Genomic DNA, 9,018 nt, shown 5'->3' with positions numbered 1-9,018 from the left:
GTGGAACCCCATCTTCTCACTCACTCTGTGCCTGCGTCACTAGAACAGGCTGAAGACTCATCCGACCCCAAATTCAGAGTCACAGAGTGTTTGAGCTGAGGGGACTTGGCGACACGGCGGTGACTGACCTGGATGCCCCACGCCTGCAAGGCCCAACTGGGGGATTGTGAAAAGCCTTGCTGCTGAGTGAAGTCCAGCTCGGCCCCGTGGGTGGGACCAAGGTATCTTCTGAGGTGCAGAGCTTGGACTCCTGAGCACCCCCGTATCCAAACGCCTGCACCCCAGCACACGCAGGTTGGCCTCTGCTGCCCACAGAGACAGTGTCTTCATCGTGGTCTGGAAGGGTCTCAGAGAGTAGTCACCTTATTTTACAGGGAAGACTGAAGTTCAGGAAGGAGAAACTACCTGCCTCAAAACGCCATTTTCTTAAAATAAACTCTTAATGTGGGCATAGTTTTAGAGTTACGGTAGCGTTACAAAGATAGTTCGGAGAGTGTCCCCACGCCCCTCATCCAGTGTCCCCCACACATCACTGGTATGCACCTCGAAACCGAAGAGCCAACCTGGGCTTTACTCTTAAGGGAACCCCAGACTCTACTTGGATTCTCTGTCTTCCAGGAGACCACAGTGCATTTAGTTGTCACATGTCCCCAACCTCCTCTGATCTGACCTATGACAGCTTTTGAGTCTCTCCTTCTTTTTTCGTGACCTTAACAGTCTAGGGGAGCACTGGCCAGGTGTCCTGTAGCATGTCTCCCAGCCGGGTAGGTCTGACATGATTAGCCTGTGGATGTGGGTTTTGGGTAAAAACACCGAAAAGGTAGGGCACCCTCCTCCTCACATCCTATCGGGGTGGGGGACGTCCCCACAACATCACTGGTGGTGCTCACCTCACTGCGTGGTTAAGAGGGGTCTCTAGGCTTCGCCACCAAAAAGTTGCTCCTTTTCCCTTTCTCTGCCGGAGTCCTTGGAAGGGAGTCTGGCCCCCCAGGAGGAGGGTGGTAGGGACTAAACGAAGTCTCCCCTGCTAGACGGGGTGAGGAAAGCATCTACATACGGCATTTGGAATTCTTTCGTAAAAGGAAATCTGTCTTTCTCCCTTATTTATGTATTCATTCCGTCATTTATTTATATCGGCATGAATTCGTGTATGTTTATTTTATAGTGCTGGGGTTACAATCCAATACTATGTTATTTACTGTGTGGCTCACATTGTCCCAGCTTTGGCCATCGGGAGCTCTTTCAGGTTGGTTCCCGCACCTCTGTGACATGTCCCCATCCTTTTGGTTTTTTTTTTTAAGCACCTCCTGACTGCCTGTCACGGCGACGTGCTCCGGGCTCCCCTTGTGTTTGCGCCGCCCCCGGCCTAGAATCAGCCGTTTCACGCGGGGGCCTTCATTCCTTTTTGTGGGGAATGGTATTTAGAAACCACGATCTGAGCACCGGGTGTGCGCCTTGGTGCCAGGCCCTCCGAGTGACCGGGCTAGGTTATAAACGTACAGGCGATGCATGCGAATCGCGCACACAGACGTACCTCCGCCGTTTCTGTGTCTGTCCGTCTGTGCGTATGCTGAGTTTCATCCGGAGGTCTCCGGTTCTAATCCAGCCCTCAGGATTGGGTCTAGTCTTCCTTCCTTTCTTGTGTACGTGCAACTTCCCTCCCCTACAGAGCGAACGACCCGGCCCACCTTCTAGCATCCATTTACTTATTTGTTCAACCCTAGCACACCTGTGAGGCGATTTCAGCATCAGTAACCTGTACCCCTCTGGAAAACACACTTACCAATTACGGTACTATGTTTACGGCTCCTTTCATCGTTAGCCTTACAGTTCCCAGGCCGAACAATGTTTTCCAGAGTTTCGATGGGCCCCTTTTCCCCCAACCGCTTCAGTGTGGTCATGTCACGCATCTGTATAAAGTTTCGTCACTTAACCAGTATATTGCCTCCAGCTCCAAGCACCTGTGCTCTGAGCTGGAATTATTTATTTCTCCTTTATAGGGAGCGCAGTGATAAACATTTCCAGTAGAGGGCGCTGGAGGAACATTGCAGGAGGAAGAGGCCCTCCTGCCATTCTCAGTATGAGCCGGGGAAGGGAAGGGTGGATGTGAGCTCAAACAGTCTGGGCTGCAATTTCTCAGCCTGGGTCTGGTGATAATCTCTCAACACAGAACCCAGAGGCCCGCACGCCTTGTGTGCTCTGTAGCCCTGCTGGATGCTGGCACCCGAGTCCCTCTCCAAGACTCCCGTATGGTCTGGGCACAGCGGCCTGTGGCCCCGAGGGTCACATACTCCCCTGCAGCCCCTTGTGCCACCTCCACGTGGCTCACCTCAGGCACTAGAAGGCCTGTCCCCTACAGTGCCCAGTGACTGTCTCTGCTATGTGCTGGGCTGACCACGCCCTCTCCAGAGAGACCCCACAAGTGTGTCCTTCCTTAAGCACAGTCCCTTGGCCTTACAGTTCTATAGAGTTTCTTTATCTAGTTATTCTTTTATCATAGTTCCTAGTTTTATACTGGCTCCTCCGATGCCCTAGGAGCACTCCTGCTGGGAGAGGTTGGCCTCACCCCAAAGAATATGTCCTAATTTAATAAAGCAGCACAATTTTGGCACTTTGGGACCAAGGCCAATGGAATGAGAAACGCAGATTCAGGTGGTGGTTTGTGCCCCTAGGCTGGTGGAGGGAGCAATGAGCTGGTTAGCCTCCCAGTCCCAAATCCCATCCTTGAGTGTTCACTTGGAGCTCAGCCCTGGTGGCTCTCCCTGGCTTTCCTGTGTGGCAGCGAGAGTGTGCCTTCTGTCCCTGGACCAGGTGAGCTTCTCTATGGTAGGCTGGTCTCAGGACAGGTGAGCCACAACCTTGACCATTGGAGGGTAGGACCCATAAAGAAACCAGACTCTTTACAAATCAGAATTACAAATCAGCTCTCTGGCACTTGAGTCCAGTGTATTCTCTGCTCCCTGTCCTGGCCATGGCATCGTCTGCTCAGAGATGCTCATTGCAGCACGTGGAAAGGTAGATAGTACGCACACTCCCAAGCCTGAGATTGAAACACTGTCTAGTGCCACAACACAGCCACAGGCTCCGTCAGGACCCTGGGAAAGGCCTGAGTCAGGGTACCAGGACCGGCCAATAGCACGGAGCCTGGAGTCCACGGAGAGACTTCGTAATCCCTCATTTTATGTCTTTGTGCTTCTAATTTATTACGAAATACTTAAAACATACATCAATACAGAAAGACCGAACAGTCAGACTCGACTTCCAGCTTAAGAGATGGAATGTTGTCGACCCAGACACTGCCCCAAGTGTCCCCTTCTTGATCACGCCCACCTTCCCTTATGTTTTAGGACAAGTGAAGGATTCCCTAAGCTACACGGAGTGTGGTGTTGGGGTTCTGTTCTTCATGTAAGTGGTATCACGCTGTGTATGTTCTCCAGCAACTTGAATCCTTTGCTCAACACTGTGATTTTGAGATACGTCCATGTTGTTATATGGAGCTCTAGTTTAGAGGTCAGCAAGCCTCTTTCTGCAAAGGGCTAGATAATAAATACGTTTGGCTTTATAGACCAAGAGGCAAAATTGAGGATATTATGTTAGTACTTATATCAACAAGAGGGAAGAAAAAGTTCCACCAATCTTATGGATGAAATTCACAATATGATAATAATAATTGAATGCAATTGTTTTTTTGTAATACAGGTCTAGCAACGAGAAGAATGGAATTCTTGGGGCGGAGGGGGAATGACACACGGCACACGTTCATCTTTATAAACCATTCTTAGCTCTTGGGCTGCACCCAGACAGGCGATGCGCCAGCTTGGCTGCAGGTGGTAGTCTAATGACCCCCCATCTGCCCTGCAGTAGAGGATGGCATTGGATGACGCGACAAGGTTCGTTTATCTATTCACGGGGAATGGAGGGGTTTCAGGTGTTTTGGTATTAAAATGATATCTCTATAAACATTCTAGTTCATTTGTGCACTAGACAGTGAGTGTTTTTCTGGGTGGTAGACATAGAATTGCTGAATCGCTAAAAAAAAACCATGTGAATCTTTAATGCCAAACTGCTTTCTAGAGTGATCGTACTAACTTCTACTGACATCGGCAGCGCACACGCACCCCTGCTGGGCCTCGGGCGTATAAACACTTGGTATTTCAGATGTTCTCGGTTTTGCAAAGCTGGCTGGTGTGCAGTACTGCCTCACTCTGACTTTAATTTTCACGTCTGGATTGCAAGTGAAGTTGAACAGCTTTTCAAGTGTTTATTGAACTTTCGTTTTTTTCTCTTTTGTAAATTACCTATTTGTAACTTTCGCCCGTTTTTTAGATTGCATTGTTTATGTGTTTCTGGTGGCTTTGTCAAGGTTCTTTGTATACTGATTCACCTCTTTTTTAGTTCAAATGTGCTAAAAATAACTTCTCCCATTTGGGGGCTTCTTTTTTCCATTTTTAAGAGTGTCTTAAGAGGCAAAAAGTTAAATCAAATCTATAGCTCTTCTTTTTGTGTCTTGTTTGACTACGTACTTTAAAAAGTTAAAAATTTTGCTCTTTATATTGGGTTCTCAATCTACCAGAAGTTAAGGTTGGGATCAAACAGAATTTACTGGATATGCCGCGTCCTCTTTCTACCCTACTGCGTGACAAGGTCCGGAGATGGGGACAGAGGCTTCAAGGAATGCATCGTCAAGAACGAGGACGTGGCATGTGTTTAGGGATAATTGGTTTCTTAGGAACGATCCTATTAACAGGGGGAATTTGGGTAGCACAAATTCTAGTAAGTGTAAACGCTATACAAGTAGATTTCCTCAAAATTGGCTCTGAGGAAAACATAGTAAATTCCCCGCGTATGGAATCAACTCCAGTCACCCTGACATGTCCAGAATGCGTAAACCCTTTATTTGAACAATTATTAAGAGAAATTCCTTTTGACGCGCCTCTTAGAGATGTTATGAATAAATTACAACGAGCCAAATCACTAGAACCAGCTTATACTTCTGCTCCCATGCAATTAGTAGAAAAATTAGTAAAGGATAAGAAATTTACTTATAAGCCTGTGCCTACTGTGGAAGGGCCTCCTTTTGTGGTCTACTGGATAAATGGAAAACTCTGGTATCCACCTAGCGGGGCTAATAGTATGAAAAGATTACTTGATCCTCCTTTGCCTTATACAGGAGCTTATAATGAAGATAGCATACGTGTGGTGAATAAAGATGGAATTCATGTGCCTTATAGTAGTTTAAGTTTTATAGAAAGGCTGGCTAGGTCAGGACCTCCTTGTTGCTTAAAAAGCAAAGGAACGAAACTTAGCTTACGAAAGCAGCTTTGTAAAACTGATTTTTATAAATATTTTCCTCAATACTGCACCAAGGAAACTTTTGAACAGCTATGAGAAAGGTTCAGCTCGAACTTTAGATATAGCATAAATCAAATAGCATTTAAAAGATTTCTTCAGGCAGAAAGAAGAACAATGTCTGCCCACAAGCCAATATTTGCTGTTATGAATACTTCTATCTATCACCTTTACTTAAATCAAACTGAATTTTATGTAATAGATATAAGAATTAAAAGTTTAGATTGTTCCATCAGGTAGTTCTGTTGTAATGACTGAGAGAAAAATGTACTAGTTAATCATGAATGTTAATAATAATATACTCTATAAGATTTTCTGCTTCGCCTAACCACAGAAATTTAACTCCCTGCTACCTTAACCACAAAGTATAATCAAATGCCAAAATGGAAAGTATAAAAGTTGTACTCAAATCACAATAAAACGGAACAGTGTCACACCGCCTCTGAGTTGTGTAGTTGACTGTCTCTCGCGCCGAAGCCTTGCCCACCTTCGGGGCCCCCTGGATCCTGTCGTGGCTGGACTGCGACAAGTGGCGCCCGAACAGGGACCTGAAGGTAAGGATTTATAATTTCGGCAAGGATAAGGCTCTCGCCGCCTGGGTGCTGCCGACCCCCTAGCAAAGGAGACTAGGTAGAAAAGGGCGAGTAATCATGAGACATACAGAGTCAAAAGAGAGAAGTTTATTTATCGATATGGTTAAACATATGTTAGTAAAAAGAGGAATTCAAGTATCAAGTAAGCAGTTACGTGAATTTTTTCATTTTGTACAAGAATGTTCGACTTTAAACTTAGAAACTTGGAAGAAACTAGGAAAAGAAATGAAACTTTACTATACATTATATGGCCCGGAAAGGGTTCCTGTAGATGCATTTTCTTTATGGAATTTGTTGAGGGATGGTTTTGATCCTACTCACGAGGCCGTATGCTTAGCAAGAAAAACGGAGGAAGACCTCCCACTTAGTTCTGTAGTTAAGAAAACTAGAAGTTATACAAGTATAAATAATACTGAGCCGGCTAAGGTGACTGTAATGGCAGTACAGAAAAACGATGATACTGAGAATGAAGTTTTAGATCCAGGAGGTGAACAGGAGTTGGAGGACGAAGCAGCAAAATACAATCAAGATGATGATTATAATACATTTGGCTCTGTTGAGGCGTTTGCTGTGCCTCCTCCAACAGCTCCTCCATCATATCAGTATAGGCAGCCATAAAGGGTTCCTACTAAGGTAGGGTTCTTAGGGGCAGTAAGGCAAGCTAGAAATGAGAGAGAAAACAGCCTAGGGTGTTTTCCAATAATCTTTCCTTCAGATGAAAGTCCACCACACTGGGAGCCTATACCATTTAAGTTATCGAAAGAGATAAAGACAGCAGTTAAGGATTTTGTGGCGTCAGCTCCTTACACTTTACAATTAGTAGACTCTATAGCTGGTGAATGGATGCCACCTTTTGATTGGCAGCAAACTGCTAAATCTTGCTTGCCTCCAGGTTTGTTCTTAATATGGAAAGCAGATTATGAAGAGAGGGCGAAAGTTACGGCTCAAAGGGGAATTTTGAAAAGGCCTAGAGACCGAATAACTTTCTCTATGCTGATGGGAACTGAAGAATATTTTACACCTCAAGCACAGCTTGAACTTCCGAAAGCAGCACTAGAGGAAGTCTCAAAGCTTTCAGTTGCCGCTTGGAGACAGCTGCCCTCGCCTGAGACAAAAACAACTTTCTTAAGCAATATTAGACAGGGTCCAGAAGAGCCTTATGAGGAATTTTTAGCAAAATTAGAGGAGACTATTTCAAAAATCATTAGTAATCCAGAAGCTGCTGAAATGGTCATGAAACAATTGGCGTTCGAAAATGCAAATCTTACAAGTCAGTCTCTTTTGAGACCGGTAAGAAAAACAGGAAGTCTTAATGACTATATAAGGATTTGCGTGGAGGCTTCACCTGCATATATACAGGGAATAGCAATGGCCGCAGCTCTTAAAGGTCAGTCATATACTCAATTTTCAAAAGAAGTTCCTAATGGAAAACAGGGGAAAAGAGCAGGAAAAGGATGTTATAATTGCGGAGAGTATGGGCATTTCCAAATCCACAAAGGCCTTATCAGAGGTACCAATGGAAAGTCTTGCCTCAGAGTATGAAAAACAGCCCTACTCTGTGTCAAAAGTTTGTAGACATGGCATCAATAAGTACTAGGGGAAGATATCCTACAGCCTGTATAATTCATTACATGGATGATATTTTATTGGCTCATGATCAAAAACATATACAAGAGATTTTACAACGTTTGGTTTTGAGTTTACAGCAATTTGGATTAGTAGTTGCTCCGGATTTTCCGGAGGTAAAATCCACCATTTAATTATTTAGGGAGAAAAATAAATTCTCCTTTAGTTCAAACTCAGCAGTTAGAAATTAAATATGATCAATTATGAACTCTTAATGATTTTCAGAAACTTTTAGGAGGTATAAACTGGCTAAGGCCATATTTAAAGTTAACAACTCAGGAATTAAAGCCCTTATTTGATATCCTAAAGGGAGATGTTTTGCCTGTCTCTCCAAGGGCTCTAACATTAGAAGGAAAAGAAGCACTTATGCAAGTTAATAAAGCCCACAGTCAAAATAGAGTTATTCAGGTAGATTATGATAAACCTTGGAAATTAATTATTTTAAAAACTCAGTATACTCCTACAGCTTGCCTATGGCAGGATTTACCCATTGAATGATTACATTTACCTTCTACTCCAAGGAAAATAATCTCCTGTTATCCGCATCTAGTAGCCTTAGTTACACAAGGACGAATCAGGAGCAAGGAATTATTAGGACAAGATGTAGCAGAGATTATTATACCCTATACCAGTGATCAATGCGATCAATTATTTACCCTAGAAGATCAATGGGGAATTGCTTTTGCAAATTTTACGGGAACAATTGCGCATCATCTGCCAGCTCACTCACTTTTGCATTTTATGAAAAATACTGCAATTGTTTTTCCTATACGGCATTCTAAAAATCCTTTACCTCCGCCAGCAATTACACTTTTTACTGACGGGTCCTCTAATGGCAAGGCAGTGACGCTCATAGGAGAACAAAGTATTGTGCAACAAACAACAGAAACATCAGCTCAAAAAAACTGAATTGGTTGCAGTCATAACTGCATTTCAACAAATAAAGAATGCCTTCCATTTATATACAGATTCGGCTTATATGGTTAATTTATTTCCAGCTATAGCCACAGCTCTTATTTCTACATCTTCAGCTATTTGCGAACAATTTAAACTGTTGCAAATTCTAATTCAGGAAAGAGAATATCCATTTTTTATTGGACATGTTAGAGGACATTCTCATCTATCAGGCTATTTATCTGAAGGGAATCAAAAGGCCGATCAATTAACAAAAGTTATTTTAACTGCTATGGAAGAAGCTACAGCTTCGCTTTCTTTGCATCATCAGAATTCAGCAACTTTAAGACTGCACTTTCATTTAACTAGAGAACGAGCAAGACAGATTATCAGACAATGCCCTGCATGTGTTACTCATTTACCTTCTCTAGCTATGGGAGTAAATCCTAGAGGACTTCGTCCTAATATATTATGGCAAATGGATGTGACATACATACCAGAATTTGGGAAGCTTTCTTTTGTGCATGTAATTATAGATACTTTTTCTCATGTAATT

General features: G+C 43.7%; 1 long non-coding RNA gene across 1 annotated transcript in view; it reads left to right on the top strand.

Moving 5' to 3' along the window:
* Window positions 1–5,872: 5,872 nt before the first annotated feature.
* The window catches only part of LOC111738089, a 5,771-nt gene continuing 2,625 nt past the window's right edge, over window positions 5,873–9,018 (top strand). Inside the window, exon 1 of the long non-coding RNA XR_002779677.1 lies at window positions 5,873–5,903. This is a non-coding gene — a long non-coding RNA (uncharacterized LOC111738089). The remainder of the gene's footprint in view (window positions 5,904–9,018) is intronic.

This window comes from Pteropus vampyrus, unplaced genomic scaffold (assembly GCF_000151845.1).
Source record: "Pteropus vampyrus isolate Shadow unplaced genomic scaffold, Pvam_2.0 Scaffold35, whole genome shotgun sequence".
Lineage (NCBI taxonomy): Eukaryota > Metazoa > Chordata > Mammalia > Chiroptera > Pteropodidae > Pteropus > Pteropus vampyrus.
Note: the sequence above shows the minus strand (reverse complement) of the source record. Positions and strands in the feature narration are given on the sequence as shown.